This window comes from Dermacentor silvarum, chromosome 4, assembly GCF_013339745.2.
Source record: "Dermacentor silvarum isolate Dsil-2018 chromosome 4, BIME_Dsil_1.4, whole genome shotgun sequence".
Taxonomy (NCBI): Eukaryota; Metazoa; Arthropoda; class Arachnida; order Ixodida; family Ixodidae; genus Dermacentor; species Dermacentor silvarum.
In genome coordinates this window covers 194762262-194785332 of record NC_051157.2, presented here as the reverse complement: position 1 = coordinate 194785332, position 23071 = coordinate 194762262, and the positions used below count along the sequence as shown (strand labels likewise).

Below are 23071 nucleotides of genomic sequence, written 5' to 3'. Positions count from 1 at the left end.
GCGCTTTCGCGATGGCACGTCTCCGCCTGGCATTACTTCATAGTTCACATCGCTTACACGCCTTACTACTTTGTATGGTCCGAAGTACTTGCTCAGGAGTTTCTCGCTGATGCCTCGCCGTCTAATGGGGGTCCGAACCTAACCTTGGTCACCAGGCTCATAGGTAACTTATCGATGGTAGAGGTTGTACCTTATTGCATCTGCACACTGCTGTTGTTTTATGTGCACACGGGCCAGTTGACGTGCTTCATCGGCGCGCTGAATGTAGTCCTCGACGTCAGGAGGAGTCAGGAGAACTGGTCGAGCTGATCGACGTCTTCATACCGAATCATGGCGTCTAGCATTGTCTAGCACCGTAAACGAGGCGAAACAGCGTGAATCGTGTAGTTTCCTGCGTGACAGTGTTGTACGCAAACGTCACGTACGGCAGGATCTCGTCCCACGTTTTTTACTGCACATCCACGTACATAGAGATTATGTCTGCCAGCGTTTTGTTTAGTCTTTCTGTGAAGCCGTTAGTCTGAGGGTGGTATGCAGTGGCCTTTCGATGATTCGTGTAACTCAACTTGAAGATGTCGTCCAGAAGCTTCACCGTAAATGACGTCCCTCGTTCAGTGATGATGAATGACGGTGCGCGGTGCGGAAGCACAATGTTATGCATAAAAAACTGGGCAGCCTCAGATGCTGTCCCGTGTGGTAGTGCCTCCATCTCAGCATAACGCCTCTAGTAATCAGTTGCGACAATGATCCACTTATTGCCGGAGGAAGACAAGGAAAATGGTCCAAGAACGTCCATTCCAACTTGATCAAACGGCGTGCGCGGAAGGTCGATGGGTTGTAGAAGGCCTGCAGGCTTGAAGGGTGATGACTTTCGGCGCTGGCACTCACGGCATCATTTCACGTAGCGTTTGACTCAAGCAGCCCGTCTAGGCCTGTAGTACAGTTTTCCTACCCTGTTCCGAGTCCTTGAGTAGCCCAAGTGTCCTGATGTCAGCTCGTCTTGGCAGGCTAATTAGATGTCGCCGCGAAGGAATTGAGGCACTACTAGAAGATGTGGTTTGTCGCCGGCACCTGTGTTTCTTTTGTATAAGATGCCCTCTCGTAGGCAAAATGACGACAACCGTCGCGAAATAGGGCGACGAATGGACGTGTGATATCGCTGTTTAGCGAGCAGATCCGACCCGCTGAGCGCTGCCAGGAAGGCGCTGCCATCTTCCTCATCTAGATTCTGAGATTCAACAGGTGCTCGTGATAGCGTGTCGGCATCTTCATGTTTTCTGCCTGACTTGTATACGATGGTGATGTTAAGTTCCTGGAGTTGCAGATTCCAACGTGCCATTCGTCCAGAAGAGTCTCGGAGGTTGGCCAACCAGTACAAATGGCCGCCCGTAGAAATACGGCCTAAACTTTGTAGTAGCCCAAATGACCGTGAGGCACTTCTTCTCTGTGGTGGAATAATTGGACTCGGCGCGTGACAGAGTGCGGCTCGCGTATGCCCGTTCAGTCCCGCCTTGCCTTTGCACCAGGATATCTCCGAGACGGATATTGCTTGCGCCAGTGCATATTTATGTGTCGGCGTCGTCATCAAAATGACCGAGCACAGGAGGAGAAGGCAATCGACGTTGTAGCTCCACAAAGGCGGTCTGTTGTTCATCAGTCCGGAGGAATGGAGCGTCGTCACGCGTAAGGCGAAATAGAGGTTGTGCAATCTTTGAAATTTTTTCTATGAAGCGTCGATAACTTGCACACAAGCACAAAAATCGTCAGACCCTTTTCTTATCGGTTGGAGCTGGAAAAGCAACTACGGCAGCCTTCTCGGTATCGGGCCAAACTTTTGCGGCGCTCACGACGTGACCGAGGAACTTCAGTTCCTCGTAGACGAAATGGAATTTCTCTGGTTTGAGTGTAAGGTCAGCCGATCGAATGGCTTCGAGTACATTCCGAAGGCGACGAGGGTGCTGGTCAAAGGTTTCCGAAAAGACAAAGACGAGGCAGCTTTTCTAGTTGAGGTCAGTGAGAGCGGTATCCATCATTCACTGGAATGTGGCTGGAGCAAAACAGAGACCAAAAGGGAGTACTCTAAATTCGTAAAGGCCGTCGGGAGTTGCAAAAGCAGCTTTCTCGCCGTCCTGCTCCTCTACTTCAATTTGCCAGTAGCCACTTTTGAGATCGATAGAGAAGAAATACTTCGCGCGCCTCAGCCTGCCGATATAATCGTCGACACGAGGCAACGGGCACACGTCTTTGATTGTGACGTTGTTTAGCTTCCGGCAGTCAGCAGGAAACCGAAGCGTGCCACCTTTATTTTTAACAAAAACGACTGGTGATGACCAGTGACTGCATGAAGGCTGTATTACGCCATCTTCAAGCCTTTCCTTCGCCTGCGTTTGAATAGCATGTCGTTCGGTTGAGGAGACACGATAAGGCTGTTGCTGTATAGGGTGCACATCGTCATAGGTGATGATACGGTGTTTCGTAATCGATGTTTGACGTATCTTCGAAGACCGTGCAAAGCAAGTATGGAACTCGAGCAACAGCTCACGCAGGAGTTGTTTGTTCTCTTCAGGAAGCGTTGGACTGATGTCTACGTTGCGTTGAGGTGCTTCAACAGTGCTGATTGCCTCGGAAACAAAACACTCAGTAGCATCGGCGATCACCCGGGGTCGGCGTAGGCGAAAACAGTACCAGGGAAAAGGTGCCGGTGTTCGTAGCTGAAGTTGGTCACAAGAACCTCATAGTGGCGATCATGAAGGTCAATAAGGCTTCTTGCTACGCAAACACCTGGAGAAAGGAGGAGAGAGCGATTGCTTTCTGCGGCCGCTTCGCCGTGTAACAGTCTGTCACATGCCACTTGAACCACTACACTTGCGCGCGGTGGTACCGTGACAGCGTCGTCGATGACACGAAGTGATGCTCGAGGGTCGATGGTGTTCGATATACACGAGACTTCGCGCTGATACACCGCAACACCGGTACACTGTAGTGCCGGTGGTCAAGGCAGTGGTCCGAACTGTAAGTTACATCACGGCTATGCCAGCTGGTATAACCGGTAAAACCCCCAAGTAAGCGGCAATTGCGTCACGAGCGCTGGTTTCTCCCCTGGTGCTTGGTAGGCCATGCTTCTGGGAAAAAAGTTTTAAAAGATAAGCCTGCTGTTATGGCAACAGTTCTGCTAATGAGCGAAAGGGAGACGGCCATCCGGATTCTTCCCATGCACTCGACTAGTGTGCGATTTTCTCGGCAGACGCAAGAGGAAACTAGCATGAGTTCTGTTTGCCGCTACAGTCTGCAATATTTTAACAGCTGTCAGTTTCAGCCTTTGTTTCTTTTTTGTTTGTTTTTTGTAATGACCAAGTTCCTTTGCGCGTGCGGCTCATGCATTTAACAAACGCCAGCAGCGCGTCTGTGTTTGGTAAAATGTTACCCTATTCCGTTATGATACATGAACCATCATGCCAGAGCACGTAGCCACGGCGTTTTGGCATAATAATAACAGGCAGTGAAATGTGCTTCATTTTGTAATTTTATTGCGATAGCAATTATTCGGACACTTCAAGTGGATTTCTGCCGTCGGCGTCGCCGTGAGGTTCCGTATAAAGTCCGAAGGCGATAAAATCGTCGCCGCGCGCCGTATATGCGAGTGAAAGCGCGCGGGGGACGCGCGCTATCACGGAGAGCGAACGCACGGCGGAGGGCAAACATGACTTCCGTCGCGCGAAAGGCCGTCGGGGTATGAGAAGGAGGGAGGGGGTATGGGAGGGAGAGAGGCGGGCGACGCTGTGCTGCGGCACCAAACGCATATCTTGCAACCGGGCACAAGGGGGAACTGGTGACGCAATCTCCCACGCGAAAGGAGGAAAGCGGGAAGGCAGCGTGGGAGGGAGGGGGGGGCAGCTTCTTCTCTGCCAACAACTGCGCTTGTACTTTACGCCGGTGCGGGCTATCGCGCGCACCGTATTTTGAAAGCGATCTCCACGCGGCTCTGACCTTTGTAAGCGCTGTGCATTCGCCGCTGAGTTTCTGTTGAAGCGATAGACCGCACGAACCTTCGCTCGCTGCAGCGGCTTTTGACAGCAGTTTTGACAGCGTTTTGACCGTTGTTGTTTGCGGTCATCGAGTGTGATATATTCATGTTTGCTTGTGCGCACTGACACCACGCTTGTTAATTCAGCTAGTAAGCGAATGTGTCCAAGTTTATGCAGCCGATAAAACTACTATCCCTACTCCGAATAGCTCTCTACTAATTTGCTATCGCAATTGATGCTACGCCTTTCGGGCGAAACTGCCACATTTTTTATTAGCAACTTTTGTACGGGCAGAGATAAAATGCACAAACGAATATTGCAGCTTCAGTAGCTCGCATCTACAGTATGAACTGCACATTTTGTAGCCGCATATACATAAAGCTTCTTACATTTTCTGAATTTCAAAAGTAATGCTTCTTTTTACTTTACATGAGTCAATCCTACCAACGCGAACCATTTGTCGCAACAGTTATCTGTGATTACTCAGGCAGAAAAATTATCATTACACCAGGCCGGTTGAAAGGCTGAAGAAAGCACATTTCGCATAATAAAACACAGACGAGGTGGAGTTATATCCGTGCTGGAGCTGTGGTCTGGAAAAAAATGGAATAAGTTTTATGCTTACACACAACGCAAATTGAAGGAACAAATTTCAGCACTCTTACCGCAAAACAGTGCGTCAAATTCATGTACGTCAACCCTTATGTTTTGTTGTGAGATTTATGCTAAAATTGCTAAAAAAATTAACAATCCAATTTCTGATTTTAACTCCTACTATGTTGAACAGGTTTGGCACTGCCGCATTCTCAACAGTGGTCTTAAAACACTGATCGGTTTCTTACAGCTAATTTACCTTGGTCCCTGAATTTCTTATTGACTTGTCAACAAGGCACTGACGGATTAGTTTGTCTAACCTTTTTGTACACTCCTTGTCTTCCTAGTTCTGCAGAATGTCTATTAATGGAAGACGATCTTACAAAAGTTGTAAGCCACTGGTCAAAGGTCTATGAGCATTTCCTACTCTAGAAGACTTTGTTTTGCACAGGGGGAGCAGTACTTTGCGGGAACACCGGTCCGCGTGACTCGCTAAGCGCCGAAGTAAGCACCTTCGTACGCATTGCGCGCCGGCGCGACTTAATTGACACGAAGGTGTGTTCGGTCGTTATGAACAAAATCTGGTCGTTTGTTTAGTTCTGAGTTCACAGCCGCGAACATCGAACATCGCAGATGAATATTCGATAAAAAAGAACAGACAAGCAAGCGTTTTTTTTTAATTTTTATTCGGCGAGTAACATTTCGCTGCGGAACGTAAAATGCACCCGGCGCCGTAGAAGATAATGCGAAGAAAACAGCGCTTGCAGTGCCCTCTGCACTAAAGCCCAGCGCTCCTTTAATTGGTTTCCTTACTTTGTGAAGCTCTAGCCAACTTGCAATGTCTATCCAGGAACATGCAAGCACAATGTTCTGTAACTTAACCCCCTCGTCCGTGCAGCAAACCTTCAAACATCTTCAGCAAAGAAATTATCAGTTTTTTATTCCATAACGCGAACAGCCGTCGCCGAGATATAACGAAACGCAATTTCCGTCAGTGGGTCAGCTAATACACACTCGTCTCAGGAGCTGCTGTCGATAGGTAGGTTCAACGTATTTGGACACCACAGAGAAATGTACCGCGTACGGAATACCTTTCCTTTCGTCTTATAGCTGTTTCGATAAGATTAGCGGCTATCCGTCACATACCTGCATGATAATGATCATAAAAAATGTATTTATTTAAGGATGGCTCGAAGGCCTATTATGAGGAATACAAAGGGGCATAATTGCATAAAAAGCGTGCTTACCTTTCATTCTCTTGGAAGCGGAAAATTGGGGCTCTGCTGTCCCTTACCGTGTTAGCCCACCACGAGGCCACGCAGAACATTTTGTGGCATTTCTTCTGTTTTTCATACCATCGCTGGAACAATGGCCAATACACAAAGAAAATGTTGCAGCTCACAGTAGAAGGCAAAGGTGTGCACGTGCGCAGAGAGCGGCAGGAGCAGATGAACGGAACCGCAACCGAAGCGATAAGAGCGACAGCGCCGCCCGTTGACGCAACAAGTGAAGCGACTAACTAAAGATATAGTATGCCAAAAAAAAAGAAAATGGCCAAATCACATTTTGTTTATACACATAATTGCATCGCTTTACCTTATTGCTATGTAGGTCGAAAAGATAGAGCCACATATGCAAACGTTACTGAATTTTCATTTACCTCACAGTGTCATGGCGACGCTTCATTGCCAATACCGAAACTAGCCCCGCTGTCCACTCCCTGGTTAAATACAGACCAAGGGCGGAATTCGCTATGCTTCGCCGTTCCTACACAATTTATTAGCCAATTTCGGACAGGTTCTACTCCACAGACCGCGCAAGAAAGGACCCCTCCCGCATTGCGTGCTCGACGCCCGTCGTTTGGGCGTACACGTCACGACGAGAGAGGGGACCCTAATACCTACGGTGTCCAAATTGCGAGTGCTCGGCCTGTGGCTGGAAGAGAACGGTGCCAACCGCGAGCTAGTTTCCCGAGTGCAGAAGAAAGTAGCCGCCGCCACGCAACTCGTGCAAAGGGTCGCGAACAAGAGGAAAGGAATGAAAGAACACAACATGACGAGGCTGATACAGGCGTACGCGCTGAGCCATATATCGTACGTCGCAGCGTACGCCGACTAGAACAGGAGCGAAACCGACAAGCTGAACGTGGCGATCCGCAGGGCGTTCAAAACCGCCCGGGGAGTACCCCAGTACACGCCAACCCACAGGCTCCTCGAGCTGGGCGTGCACAACACTCTCGAGGAGGTCGCCGAGGCCCCGAGAATCGCGCAGCTGGAGAGGCGGTCGGGCACCAGAACGGGAAGACGAATCCTCGACCTGCTCGGGATTCGATATCACGAGGCACGGGGACTGAAGGAAACGCTTTTACCGGAAGTCAGGGACAGATGGAAAACATGCCGAAGAACATGCACCCGGTGCATGACGTGCAATGACGTAAACGCGGGGCGGTAGCAATCCTCGAGGAGCACGGAAGACGAGAAGGCGTCCTCTTCTTCGATGCAGCCATGTAGCCGCGGCCCGCCGTTAACGTTGGCGGCGAAGAGGGACGACGACCACCACCGCCACTACAACGGAATGTGCGAGACGAACCGGAGATACCAGCACCACCATCACTACTACTACTACGACAAAAAAGGCAGCAGCAAAAGCGCCAACATCAACGACACGGCCGGCCGACAGCGTCGGCGCCCGCCTTCTCCATGGCAGTCGTAGATACGAAGGTGCCGTCGGCCGAGGTAGCGGAGGAGATGGCCATAGCCCTCGCGGTACTCCACGGAAGTACGGAGGATAGCCTGATCATTAGCGACTCCAAATCAGCTATTCGGAACTACACCAAAGGTTGCGTGTCCGCGGATGTGGCGTGCATGCTCAACGCCAGAGTCGGGGACTTCGTGTCCGGCACGATTACGAACAAGGCCCTCAAATGGTTCCCCGCGCACGTCGGGGAGCTTGGCACCACCAAAGACAACAGCCGCGACAACAACGACAACAACAATACCAACGGCCGAGACACACCGGCATTCCGCCCAACCACAACGAGCGCGCCTGTCTCGTCGGGAGGCAGCTTACCCGCCGCGACCCGATCCTCCAGAGGGCAGCCGCCGCCGTTGTTGTGCAGGGCCCCAACGGAGGAGTTACCAACACAACCCAAATCGCGGCGGACGGATCTGGGGGCCACGGGGACGCCAACCGCGACATCAAGGAGTTTCCGGCCTCATACCGAGAGGTTCTTGGTCACCACAACAAAGAACGTAAGAAATATCCACAACCCCACGGGCCGCTGGACAGGTCCCAGGCAGTCGACCTGAGGCGGTTGCAGACAGGCACTTTCACCAACCCCTACCACCTGCACCGCCTGTGGCCCGCGCGGTACCCATCGCCCGGCTGCCCCTGGTGCGAGCACGAACGGGCTGATATGGCCCGTTCCTATTTGCTTTGGTAATGTCAACGCCATGAGCAAGAAGCACCAAGAGGAAGGCAGAAGACAACATCAGCACCCTCTGAAGGCGGGCGCCTCACAGAGAGATGGCAAACCGCCCTCCTCAGCGAGGCACCCGAGGACCAGGAGTGGGCCGTCCAGCGGGCCAGGGCTATTGCCGAGAGATTTTTCTCCGGCGATGGACCCCTGGCAGCCTAGCCCCGGGCACCAACAGCCATAACCGTTGGACATATAAAGTTTATTCCTATCCTTCGGACAGATTTTGCATGCTGCAAAACGTCATCAGCGTATTTTATGTCCACTGCAGGACGAAATCCTCTCCCAGCGATTTCCAATGACCTACTACCTGAGCTAGCTGAATGCACGTTCTTCTGGCAAATTTCCTAATTTCATCCCTCCACCTCATTTTCTGCCGTCCTTGACAGCGCTTCCTTTCCGTTAGCAGCCACTCCGCCACTCTAACGAACCGCCGATTATCTACCCTACGAATTACATCGCCTGTCCAGCTCCATTTTACTCTTAATGTCAACAATAATATCTACTATACCCGCTTACTCTGTGATCTACACCGCTCTTTTAATGTCTCTTAACGTTACGGCTAACATATTAGAGCGAAAGCTCTGCTACGCCATGTCTCGCAAGGTCATTCATCGCGTCGCAATGATCTTGAGCCGTCGGAGCGCAAGTGTGGCAGGTGTGACGTCACGCCACGTGATCCCCTGTGGAGAGGCGTCGCAGCCCTTGTCGCAGCTGCACTCGCTCAGAGCTAAGCCGCTGCGGCAGGCTGCGGTACCACGTGACTAGGCGAGGGTTTAACGGCTGCTTCGCCGGCACTTGGTCGCTCAGTCTTGGCATGGATGGCGCGCCGGCTGGGCCGTGTAAGCATGCGCTTCAGCGCAAGCGACAGGCTAAATCCAATCATCCAGTAGATACAGCTAGACGGCAGGCTGCGAAATCTCAAGCAAAGACCGTCTTTGTCACCATTAGAGAAACACAAAGAGACACACCATCAGATTTACAATAAAGGCTAAATTTAATGAAACACTGTGTGCATAGTATTTGCAAAACCAAGCCAAACAGACCTTTTGATCGTGATAACCAGGTTTCTCCAACCTCCAAGTTTCTGCCGCAAATTTTTACACCGGTAGAATGCAATAATTGTGCCCTTTCCTTTCCAGCGACAGCCGTGAGCTCCCGGTCATGATTTGGTAATGCCGGTCTTATGCACTCCGACCCATTTTAATACTTCTGTAAATTTACTTCCTATGATCAAGGTACCCTGTGGGCAATTGAGGTAAACTTACTCCTGAACGCGCTGTAGAGGTTGACTGCCGACCGTGAATTCTTGCTCCCTTGACAGGCTATTCAACAGTAGTTTGACCCGCCGTGGTTACTTAGTGGCTATGGTGTTGGGCTGTTAAGCACGAGGTGGCGGGATCAACTCCCGCCCACGGCGGCCACATTTCGATGTGGGCGAAATACGAAAACACCCATGCACTTATATTTAGGTGCTCGTTAAAGAAGCCCAGGTGGTGCAAATTATTCCAGTGTGCCCCTCTACGGCGTGCCTCATAATGAGATCGTGGTTTTGGCACGTAAAACCCCATAATTGCTTTTTTAACGTACTCAGTCAGTTGTTGCATTGTGTCCCCAGCGGTGCTGAACAGGACAATGTCAGCAGAACGCTGAAGGTGGTTGAGATATTCGCCGTTGTTCCTCACTTCTGATCCTTCCCAGTCTAATAGCTTCGGTATCCTTCTAAACACGCAGTGAATAGCATTGGAGAGATATTCTCTCCTTGCCTGGCTCCTTTCTACATAAGTATTCTTCCACTTATTTGTGGATAATTAAAACATATGAAGCCAGAAATATCACTGAGGCGCAGTCGAAGCGAGCCTGAGGAGTTTTGGATACGTGCGCTGAGGCTGAACGTAATTATGACAGTTTCACATAAATGAAATCATTTTTAGTTGTCAGCCAAATGCTAGAGGCACTGCGGCCTTGACGTTTACTTTGTTCAGTTCTTCAATAGAAACCATACGATGTGCACTCACGCCGCTAAATATGCACAAATGGCGAAGTTTCGTCCAAACGCACGTATGATGTGATAGAACAGTGCGCCGCCAGGAGAGCACCAAAGGCAGCATAATTCGAGCGACGTAAATACTTATCTTGCTGATGTAGCACGCTCGAGACGGGTGCGGGTGTGGGAAAGAGCGTTTATTCTAGAAAGCCGCAGATTATATAGCCCCGAGCAAGGGGGCGTATGTTGCTGCACTTGAGCGTGTGCATGGCTTTGCACAGCGTTATCGCTACGTCACAGCTGATGAGACGCGCTTTAGTGACCACACTCACCGTAGTGTACGCTTCACATTGGCAATAACCACTTCGCGATACCAGTACACGCTTCAGTGTAGTGTACGCTTCACATTGGCGTCCACTTCGCGATACCAGTACACGGTGGCTGGCTTTTTCACGCCGTCATGCTGACTTGACTACTGCGCAGCATGCAGGCGCGGAGCACCGTAAGCCGTCATCGGCTGGCGAAAATTCTTGCGCTGAATTCACAAACCCTTATGAAACGTTTCTTAAGTGAGCGGAGGGAAATATAGAAAGAACGTCGCACGCAGAGACTAAAAACGTGAGTGTCGTCGTTTCGCCCAGGACTGATGTTAGTCCGGGGTTTAGAATACGCATCTGCAGCCAATCATAAGACGACAATGGCTGACGTCTGCTGTCGCTTTTCTTTGTCGGCTAGTCTCCCATGGCGGGTTGCCTGTTACTGGCTTTGTGCATGCAAAACGACAACGCAGTGGCGTCTATATCAACGTTATGCTGCGCACCTTTTTACCAAAAACGACGTGCCTCCAGTGATACGCGTCACTGGTTATATATGTATATTGTGGCGTTTATAATGTACGTCTTCCTCATCCGTATATAATCATCATCATAATCGTCATCATCCCACTTTTGCCTGTCCTCTTCTTCGCCTGTGTCTGTGATCATCATCATCATCGCATATGGGCTGCGCTGGTTCGCTGACGAGCTCCCTGACCTAATCAATGTCTTCCCTACCAAGATGTCATAACATATATATATATATATATATATATATATATATATATATATCATCAGCAGCACCCTATATTTATGCCCACTGCAGTACGACGGCCTCTCCCTGCGATCTCCAATTAGCCCTGTCTTGCGCTACCTGATTCGAACTTGCGCCTGCAAATTTCCTAACTCCATTAACCCACCTAGTTTTCTGCCATCTTCGACTGCACTTCCCTTCTCTTGGTATCCATTCTGCAACTCTAATGGCATACCGTTTATCTATCCTATGCCTTCCATGGCCTGCCCAGCTCTATTTTTTCCTCTTAATTTCAACTATGTAATGAAGAAGATAAGACGACGACGAAGCAGTCAGCAAGCAAGCCACAGTGTTGGTGCTAACCACGCGCCCCGAGCTTGCCGTTGCCCGGATTTTGGCTGCTGGTCGCCTCGCCGCTTCTTGACGTTCGCCTGACGTTTCTCGCCTTTATTGACGTTTACACGTGAATAAATCACGTTGTATTTGGTGGAGCCTGCGTGGGTCCCCCGCACCAACCTGGAACTCCGCTCCCGGACGCTCCCTTCGGTTCCTGCACCCATGATGGTCAACGACACCTCGACTCAGACTGACTCTTCGGAAGCGCCTGCCACCTGCAGCGCCGTGTACCGTGAGCGGGATCCGCCCATCTTCAACGGCTCAGGTGACTCCACTGTTGAAGACTCGTTGTCGACATACGAACGGGTCAGCGCCAATAACAAATGGGACGATTCAACGAAGTTGACTCACGTCATGTTTTCTCTCGGGGACATCGCGCAACTGTGGTATCGCAACCACGAGACCGACATACCCACTTGGTAAGTTTTTAAGACTTCCATTTCGGACGTCTTTGTTCGGCCTACGGCCCGCAAGCTTCGCGCAGACCAGCGCTTGCGTGAACGTGCGCGACATCCAGGGGAGAATTACACGGGCTACTACGAGGATGTGCTGAATCTCTGCAACCGCGTCAGCCCCACCATGACAGAGGGGGAAAATCAAGCACATACTGAAGGGCATCGATGACGACGCTTTTCAGATGCTGCTCGCGAGAACTCCCACCACGATCGCGGCACTCGTCTCCTTGTGTGAATGCTTTGACGAGTTGCGTAGGCAGCGCACGATCGTCCGCCAAGCCCTCATGACGCCAGACACACTATCGAGCTTGCAGCTTGCAGCTAGCTGCCCACTCTGCCGATCAACAGCCGCTGCTACCTACCTTCAAGGACTTTATCCGGGAAGAGGTAGCGCATCAGCTTTCATTGCTACCTCTCACTCACGAGCCTTCGCACTCTTTGGCCCCGGACCTTGAAAACTTCATTGGGACCCAGGTTGCTGAGGCCCTCCCGCCTGTGACTCACCAACCAACCGTCACTGCGCCACTTACCTACGCTTCTGTCGCGGCTCGGCCCCCTCAACATCCTGCACCGTATGCTCGACCTGCGATGCCGACCCATGCCTGGCCGACGACCGCGAATGCTGCGCCTCTCGCTTTCGCTAGACCTTCGGCTCCGTTCCTCCGCTGCCCCGGCGCGTGGCGAACACCAGACAATAGGCCCATCTGCTTCGCCTGTGGTGTCGCTGGACACGTCGCCCGCCACTGTCGTCGATGTCCACCTTTGCCATTTGACGTCATGGGCAGGCCTGTTCCTTCGTCTGCCCGGTCGCCACCAAGGTACGTCCCTGACGATAAACCAGCCTCTGCGAACCACCGGTCCCTGTCTCCGCGACGACGCTCCCTATCACCCATGCGTCACCGTCCTCCTACGGAGGAGGGAAACTGATCGCTGCAGTTCCGGAGGCAAGAGCTGCATGCGCGTCAAACTTCCCAAGGCCTCCATCTCTTTCGCCGCAAAACATTATCGTCGTCGACGTTGAAGGAACCGCCGTATTAGCGCTTATTGACACGGGGGCCGCTGTTTCGTTTATCTGGGAAAACCTATGCCGCAAGATCAAAAAAAGTGACCACGTCGCTCTCGGGACTAATGCTCCGTACTGCCAGCTCACAGTGCATTGCGCCTTCAGCTGTTTGCACCGCACGTGTCGTTATTCAAGGTGAACTTTATGTCATAGAATTTTTCGTGCTGCCGTGATGCTCCCACGACGTTATTCTCGGATGGGACTTCCTTTCGCGTCATCGCGCCGTCATAGACTGCTCCCGTGCACAAGTGGCCCTTACGTCACTGCAAACCTCTCTTTCGGTGGATAATCAACCCGACGCTCACAAACTTGTCGTTGCTGCGGACACAGATATTGCCCCTGAAACGTCGACCTTGTGCCTCTGTCCGGTACGGCCACCCCTGATGGAACTGTTCGGTTCGCCCCATCGGAGGTACTTCTCCGCCGTCGCGGCCTACGACTGCCATTTGCGGTACTTACGGTTGAATCGGGTGCTACTACTATGTTAGTTTCCAACTGGCTCCCATCCTCCGTAACATTACTTCGTGGGGAATCTTTGGGTCACATTCAAGGTGCTGATCTCCTGCGCTCCCTCGAGTTTGCAGAGGACCAACCCCATCTTCAACTGAATGCCATGACATCACCTGTTCCCAAACCTTCGGGTCCAGACAGTTCACACCCTTCTATTGCTGCCAATCTGTCGTCAACACAACGCAGCGAAATCCTGGCCCTTATTCGAGATTTCGGCTCCTCCTTTAATTGCGCTCAACCATCTTTAGGTCGAACAACAAGCGTCACACACCACATTGACACCGGTTACCATGCGCCCTTATACGCCAACGAACATACCGAGTTTCAGCAGTAGAATGGCGTATTATAAATGAACAAGTGGATGATATGCTTACGCGTGGTGTCATTCAGCCGTCCTAGAGCCCCTGGTCCTCTCCTGTTGTACTTGTGCGCAAAAAGGATGGATCTATCAGATTCTGTGTTGACTACCGCCGCCTCAATAAGATAACTCGGAAGGATGTATACCCGTTGCCCCGCATCGATGATGCTCTCGATTGTTTGCAAGGGGCAGAATATTTCTCGTCACTAGATTTGCGCTCGGGTTACTGGCAAGTTCCAATGGCCGACCCAGACCGACCTAAGACGGCTTTTGTCACTACTGACGGACTGTATGAGTTTAACGTCATGCCGTTCGGATTGTGCAATGCCCCAGCTACTTTCGAACGGATGGTGGATAACATCCTTCGTGGCTACAAGTGAAATACCGACCTCTGCTACCTTGACGACATCGTCGTTTTCTCTCGCGATTTTCTAACTGACCTTGTTCGTCTTTGTTGCGATTCTCACGTGCCTCACCTCTACTGGCCTTCAACTTAACATAAAGAAGTGCCACTTTGATGCACGCCAGTTGACGATACTAGGCCACGTCGTCTGCAAGGAGGGCGTTCTTCCGGACCCCGCGAAGCTTCGTGCCGTAACCGAATATCCCAAGCCCAATTCCATGAAAACACTTAGAAGTTTCATTCGGCTGTGCTCGTATTTTCGCCGACTTGTGCGCGACTTTGCTACCATCATCGCGCCTCTTACCAACCTTCTGACCGCTTCTAACGGCCTGTCTGCTTGGTCAACAGAATGCGACGAATCTTTTCGAACGCTACGGCGTTCACTAACGTCGCCACCAATACTTCGTCACTTTAACCCTAATGCGCCTACGGATATCCATACTGACGCCAGCGGTGTTGGCCTTGGTGCGGTATTGGCTCAACAAACACAAGGATACCAAGAATAAGTCGTTGCCTACGCGAGTCGAACGCTCAAGAAAGCCGAGTGTAACTATTCTGTCACCGAGAAAGAGTGCCTCGCCATAATTTGGGCTTTGGCTAAGTTTCGTCCGTACCTTTATGGCCGCCTTTTCGACGTCGTCACGGACCATCATGCTCTATGCTGGCTCTGGTCGCTGAAAGATCCCTCGGGACGCCTCGGTCGTTGGGCACTTCGCCTGCAAGATTACGACATCCGTGTTGTGTACCGTTCCGGCCGCAAACACTCGGACGCTGATGCACTGTCCCGCTCGCCGCTAGCGTCTGACATGGCTTCTCCGTCAGCCTCTTCGGCTCCCTTGTCGCCTATTGACTTTGTAGATATGTCGTCGGAGCAACGCAAGGATGCATGGATTTGTCAACTCCTTGACTTTCTCACTGACCCATCCACTTATCCCGCCTCAAGAACTCTACGTCGCCAAGCCACTCATTTCACTATTCGCGACGATCTCCTCTATCGCCGGAATTACGCGTCTGATGGCCGGAGGTGGCTTCTAGTTGTACCCCGCCACATGCGCATGGACATATGCGCTGCTTTCCACACTTACCCACAAAGCGCTCACGCCGGCGTTCTCAGGACCTACAATCGCCTGCGGCAGCGATTCTACTGGCGCGGAATGTATGCATTTGTGTGGAAGTACATACGTGCTTGCACTGCCTGCAGCGGCGCAAAACTCCACCTCAACGCCCGGCCGGTACACTTCAGCCTCCCCCTTGCGCGGCCCGTCCATTCGACCGCGTCGGTATCGACTTATACGGCCCGCTTCCCTCGACCACCGCTGGGAATAAGGTGGATAAATTCGGCATGGACCACCTCACGCGTTACGCCGAGACTGCAGCTTTGCCCACAGCCACAGCAAGGGACGTTGCGTTTTTCATCTTACGCAACTTCGTACTGCGCGACGGTGCTCCCCGTGAACATTTAAGCGACAGGGGACGTGTTTTCCTGTCTGGTGCTATTGAAGCCTTGCTCGTTCAGTGTGACATCGTTCATCGCATGACAAGTGCATATCATCCGCAAGCTAATGGCCTCACTGAGCGATTTAATCGCACTCTGGGGGATATGCTGACGATGTACACGGCGTCAGACCAGACCAATTGGGACACCGTCTTTCTATTCTTCACATATGCGTACAACACTGCTATGCACGCGACTACGGGATTCTCTACAGGTACGGGCGTGAGCCATCATGCAGGCTGGACACTATGCTTCCCTACACACCGGACTCACCTGAGTACACTGTAATTTCTGATGTCGCCAAGTACGCCGAAGATTATCGACAGTTGGCCCGTTCATTGACAACCGAGGACCAAGGTCGCCAGAAGCTTAGACACGACACCGACCGATCTATCTCTTACTACTTTCGCGAGCGGTGCCCTAGTTTCACTTTGGATTCCTCCGAGTACGCCTGGCCTTTCGTCTAAATTGCTGGCCCGATAACATGGGCCCTACCGCATCCTCGCGCGGACATCTCCAGTAAATTATGACGTTGAGCCTTTGACACCGTCCCAAGACTTACGTCGTCGTGGTCGAGAAATCGTTCACGTGAGTCGCCTCAAGCCCTATTATGACCCCTCTATACTGTCAACGCCTTAGGTTACCAGGATGGCTACGCTATTTCCCGGGGGCCAATGTAATGAAGAAGACAAGACGACGACGAAGCAGTCAGCAAGCAAGTGCTAACCACGCGCCCCGAACTTGCGCTTGCCCGGATTTTCGCTGCTGGTCGCCGCGCCGCTTCTCGACGTTCGCCTGACGTTTCTCGCCTTCATTGACGTCTACACGTGAATAAATCACGTTACAACTAGATTATCGGCTATCCCCGTTTGCTCTCTGATCCACACCGCTCTCTTCATGTCTCTTAACGTTAGGCCTAACAGTTTTCGTTCCATCGCTCTTTGTGCGGTTCTGAACGTGTTCTCGAGATTCTTTGTTATCCTCTAAGTTTCTGCCCCATATGTTAACACCAGTAGAATACAATGATTGAACACTTTTCTTTTCAACGACAGTGGTAAGCTTCCAGTCAGGATTTGGTAATGCCTGCCGTATGCACTCCAACCCAATTTTACTCTTCTATAAATTTCCTTCTCATTATCAGGGTCCCCTGTGAGTAATTGACCTACATAAATGTACTCCTTTGCAGAGTCTAGAGGCTGACTGGCAATCCTAAATTGTTGTTCCCTTGCCAGGCTAATAAACATTATATTTGTCTTCTGCATATTAATCTTCAAGCCCACTCATACACTTTCTCGGTTAAGGTCCTCAATCATTTGTTGTAATTCATCCCCATTATTGCTGAATAGGACAATGTCATCTGCAAACCGAACATTTCTCACTCCCAAGCCTTTCCAGTCTAATGGCGAATTTAATTGGGAGAACCGGAGCAGGGCGCCGCACAGAGCGGAGTCAGGTGGCAGCACAGTGAGAGCAGGGGCACTCGACCCGCCACTGGAATACGGCGTGCATTCGGAGAGCAGGTGGGAAGGGTACGTGTGAGGAGAAATGTACCATGTGAGTGAAGCAATCGACAACATTCTCTGCAAGAGAGCGGCAAAACAGGCGTGATCGTCTTGTGATCTGTCAGGCGTAACGCTGTCGCCGTTTGCGGCCACGGACTACATACTTATGTGCAGCGCCGACGCATTCAACAACGTTTCCGCCTGCGAAGATCATCTGAAACTGCAACTTGAATCTGAAGTTAAGGTCCAGCAGCTTTCGCTGCTGTCACCGTCGAGCGTCTCAAGCACTTCAGCAAGGTGAAGACGCTTTGCGGCCGCTGTCCCCCGCGCACTAGATATGCCAGGATCTGTCGCCAAATCGCTGCGAAGCTCGCTCGTGTCACCGACATCACAATCACCGGGGCCAAAATACAAACTACGCTTGGCTGCCGCCATTGCCGCCGCGAGCACCGGCTGAAGCAAAATGAAAACAAATGAGGAGGATACGACCGTTCAAGTCACGTGACTTTCTCCGTACTCCGCTTTTCAGACGAGGGCAGCTCAAACTACTCGGCTGCTCTTTCCACAGCGAAACTGCTCTTGTTCAACCACTGGATGACGGTTCCCCCACTCCTGTTCGACCAGTGAAACAGGTCGCCTCTGGAACGAGCACTTTTAGCGTGCTTTTCAGTGCTCCTGTTCTACCAACGGAATTCGCCATAAGAACCTGAATGCTGTATCTAAGCATGCACACACACACACACACACACACACACACACACACACACACACACACACACACACACACACACACACACACATATATATATATATATATATATATATATATATGTGTGTGTGTGTGTGTGTGTGTGTGTGTGTGTGTCTGTGTGTAGGGGCGTGCGTGTGTGTTTTCATCCTATCGACCCGACGTAACCGCATCCTCACTCAAATCATAGGATATACGAGTGCTTTTTTAAGTACCGTAAGGACGCATATTGAGTGCATTGCTCAATAACTAGCAATTTAGAAGAAATAAAATTGGAGGACGCTTACGCTTCGCCTTTAAGAGTGGAACGGGATAGCGTTATTGGGCCCCGTTCGCATCGCATTTTTCTTTGAGTGGGCTTCAGTGGAATGCAGAGTGTGGGGAAGCCAGCTTACAAAGACCAATCTTAGACCGATCCCCTTAAAGTTGGCTTCCCTTTTAAGAGAAATCCATTGCAGGAAAGATGTTTTCCAGGGGCAATATAAATCATCTTATAATAAAATGTGAAGATCCTAGCACCTTTTTTATGATTTTATTAATTGCTTGCTATTGCGCGTGCGTGTCGAAAGGGCAGCAGACGAAGTCCCAATTTGTCATGCCGAGGATACGAACTCCTTCTGGATAGCCATTTTCCCAAGTAAACTACCCGAGCGGTGCCGCCGTGTTGGTAAGGTAAAAATGCTGGAAAAGGGGTGTGCGTTTGAGTTTCCTCGCTACAGAATTATGTTTTCTCGTACATTCAAATTACAATCCGACGCCACCATGTCTGTACACTCTTAGTCAACTACCGTATAATGTCCGGCACATATGCGCTATATTTTCGTTCCAGCGTAAAGTACTGCATATAAACGGACTTTCAAGCAATATTATGCGTGACAATGGCTGCGGCGGCAGGCTAGGCCCGCTATATGCGGCCCCGAGCGGACGCAACGCTTATATGCAGCCTTGCAAATTTGGCGCGCAAAAAGCGCGCCGAAGCGTTGAGAGAACGTTACAAAGCAAAAGCTGTAAGGAACAGTGAGGGTAATGTTTCGAGGGAGAAAGTAAAGCGAAAGGCAAAAGGAGGGAACGAAGAGAAGCAAGTCGACGCCTCCACGTTGCTTTCGTGGCGGAGGAGGAGGAAAGGCTGCGCCGACCGGACCGGGAAGGAGCGAGAACATGACGCATGCCGGCGTATACGAGGCGATTGTTTTCGGCGGTAATTATCGTCATAAATTTGTACTGGCGACGTTATGCGAATGTGTTCGTGTTGTGAAGTGATCTGGCCACGTCGGTGAACGCTCTCGGTGATGTCAGTGATGTTCAAATCCACCGTTGTTACCGGAAATTGCAAAAAAAAGCAGTTCAACTTCGACAACTCGTGCGAGTACAACGGCCACACCAGCGATCAGCGGCGGCGGGCCGCCATGCGCGCTGGATCGGCGGGCCCAGGAGTGCGTGCTGTAGAGCTGCGAACCTGTGCCTATTTGGTAGGTCGATTTTTACTTCCTATACGCTACGCTTACTAAATGCTTAATTACTGCCATTGCATTATTATGAGCCAGCAGATAGCGAATGTCGGTGATTTAAATATCTGAACGTGTAGTATTTGCGAACACGCGCATTGGAAGTTTTGGTGTGTGAAGTAGTTATAACTGCAGGCGTAGCTCCGTTTAGGTTTCCCCCAATTGTATGATTGCAGGCGATTTTTTTCTTGCGTAGTCAGGTGTCCATTTGTTGAAACTTCATGCGCGAATTTTCGTTAGGGCTTGCGTTTTATAGCGGCGCTGGTAATCGCGTGCAGCGTTCTAACCATGAAATGTGCCTTTTTTAATTCCTTTCGTGCGCTTTGCGTGATTAATTCATTGCGTTTCGTAGTTCCAGTTTGTCAAAGGACGGTTATGGTTTGAAAAAAAATTCTGGTGTGGTACGCACTTTCCTCTGTGTAGTGCTTCGATTTGCGTAGATTTCTGGCTTTCCTGTTTGATGCGTCGAGTTCACTAAAATTCAAAGGCCGATTTAGCTCGAAGCTTGCGTGACACGACCGTAATCAAATAACTCCGACGACGCAGCAGCTCCGAAGTGACGGTTTGCACTAGCCGCAGGATTTGCCACATTATCTCTTGGAGATAAGCAGTACAGTCGTCACTTGTAGAAGGGGCGAAGTTCTACGCAACTGGTAAAATTTCAACAACGCGAGATGTCACGTCGATTGTAGCAATTTCAAGTTTTATAGCAGACGGAAAAACCTGGTTTTCAGTACTTGCGTCATTCCATAATGTTGTGAGATAAAAGCGCTGCATGCATAGCTAAAAAACTATGAAAAAAGCGAAAGAACATTACAAGTTGGACATTTTGCTTTTGTGTGGTGATTGTTATGTTATGTTGATTTGCGACTATGAAGCTAGCCCCAAAATAGGCCTTAATAAGACCTTTCTTATGAGCTTACGCTTCTCGAGTTATCAAATTTCTGCATTTCCTTTTTATTCTCGCTTAAATGAACTTTTTTTCTATACAGGATTAAAGTGGGAAGTCAACACTAATAAGAACGCCACCTATGAAAGCAGAACCCCGGGCTTTCCATTGGAACGTTAGAGTGGACCACCGCACAGGTTAGCGAAAATCAGGCCAAAAATGGCTGTTCATTGCAGTGCGAAAATATATGCTTATGATGAAGCACACGAAGAAAAAGCTCATATTTTGCCAGCTCAAAAGTGGTGTGGGGCTCAGAAAGATACAAGTGTTTACAGTATTGCTTGCATGCGGAGAACATTGAAGCTCTTACACGAGCTGTAATATCACTAGAGATAGACACAAATTCCAGAGCCTCTCCCTAATTTCTGCTGATTTCAGTACAGTGAAAAGTCACTGAGTTTAGGCCAGTGTAAATGCAAGTATAACTGAATGCCAGTAAGCGTAAGGGACATATACGAGTGCCCCTGAGAGCCAGCTGATAATGTCGACCAATTAATAATTACCTGCAAGTGTGAGGAAATATGACTGTGAAATAAATAATAAGCCCAAGCACATTGAGTTGATTTCGAAGAGGCCAAGTATATGTGAAATGTGTTTGTACATGACGTGAAGAATGCAACTGAATGTATGTTTCGCTCTTTAGTTGCTTGCCAGAGCATTATGTGTTTGTGCCTATTGTCATGGCTTGATTAATTTGTTTACACTGTGTATGCACTCATTATATTCAGATTAATTAGGGATGGACTTTAGTGTTAATAATGCCAGTGAAATTTCAAATACAATGCTGTAAATTCGAAGGTCGGACACATTCGCATGTCTTCCACAATCTCTTATGAGTTATTCACATGTGAAGCGTGTGATATAGAATGTTCAGCTTTCTGTAGTAAATCATGGACACTGAGTTTTATAATGCTGACACGTGCTCTTGGAGAAAGGAGATAGAAAGATAGGAAGACAGGCAGGTTCACCAGCGTAAATACAAGTGACTGTGCTGAGGAAGGGGTATAAAGGGAATGAAAGGCAACAGGAGAGCCGAGATTTAAAATAGAAAGGAAGAGAATGTGTGCACATCAATGCAATGCCGTACACTACAGCAACAAGCCACATGTCAAGTAGCAGGGCAATGCAAGGGTGTTCAACGCAGTCTGCACAATTGTTCTCTCCCCCAACAAGGTGCAATTAAGCGCAGTCAAGTGTGGTTCTTTAGCCACACCAAAATGAGGGTAGTCAAATAAAAGACCTCGAATCGGTATCTCGCAGTCTCAGAAGTTTATGGTTAACATTGAGATCTGTTTCTTGCAAGATCACTACTATATTGGCCTCAAACAACTATTTAACATAGTCCTAAGAGGGCCAAGGTGAAGCAGTTTTTGGAATCGTCTAACATTAAGTGGCATTTCTTTTTCCTTCCAGGCACGACGGTCACCTGGAGGCCCAGGAGTCATCAGGACTAATAACACTGAATATATGTGAATGATACCTAATGTGTTTGTGATGACGGAACAACTATGTAAAAATGAAACACATTATTAAAAATGTTTTTTGTCTTGTTAGCAATGTAAACATAAAAAACTTAACTTTGGATTTCTCTGCATTCACCCAACCACTGCGGCATGTATACAGTGTGTGCTCCGCATGACAAAATATTTTTTACGTTGTTTGACTCCTAAAAGAGTTCTTCAATTCAAATACATACAAGGTGTGTTCGAAAAGAAACCAAAGTTTTGCTTTAACATCTTTATTGCTTATTTTACTACATTTTATGCATGTCCCCTTCAAAGTAGTCCCCTCTTCTGGCAATACATTGTTCCTATCATCTGATCCATTTTTGGAAAGCCTCCTGGAACGCTTTTTCTGGGATGGCGCGCAGGTCTCATGTCGCCATGTCTTGAAATTGCTTTTATGGGTTGGAAACGATGTCCTTTCAACGTGATTTTAAGTTCAGGAAGCGGGAAACGGGCTTCTTGGGCTAGATCTGGAAAGTACGGCGGATGGGGCACGATAGTGTGATGTTTTGCTAGATAGCCGCAGACAAGGAGCGACGCGTGAACTAGCTCATTGTCATGTTGGAACAATTAAGTCTGGGTTTCCCACAATTCATGCTTCCTACTGCACACAGCATCCCGCAAGTGTTTGATGTTATAGTTAAGCGGAAATCCGCTAGGTGGAGATAAGTAATTAAAGGGAAACTGAGACATTCGCCCAAATGTAGCAATTTGCTACAATGGAAACCCAACCGGGTTCCTCGAAAGAAAGCCTCGCAGTTGAAGAAAAATTCGTCCTGGTCCGGGACTCGCGAACCCGGGACCACCGCCTTTCCGGGGCAGCCGCTCTACCATCTGAGCTCACCAGGCGGCTAGCAGATGCCAGGCCAAAGTCGAATTTGCCGACAACTCGAAGCAAAGTCAAGTTTGCCTTCCAAAGTCAAGGAGGTGGCGCCACGTCAGGAGTATATAAAATGAGTGTATAAAAAAAAAACGGTAGGTGACCGTAATGTTTGGCTTAGGTGTCTCTTAGTGGCACTCGCGCCAGGGTGTT

At 49.7% G+C, this 23071-nt stretch overlaps 1 long non-coding RNA gene across 1 annotated transcript; it reads left to right on the top strand.

Moving 5' to 3' along the window:
- Positions 1–19309: 19309 nt before the first annotated feature.
- On the top strand, positions 19310–22061 carry LOC125944613 (uncharacterized). Its single transcript, XR_007466308.1, has 3 exons — positions 19310–19548; positions 20577–20670; positions 21947–22061. It is a non-coding gene; the product is annotated as an uncharacterized LOC125944613 (long non-coding RNA).
- The last annotated feature ends 1010 nt before the right edge of the window (positions 22062–23071 follow it).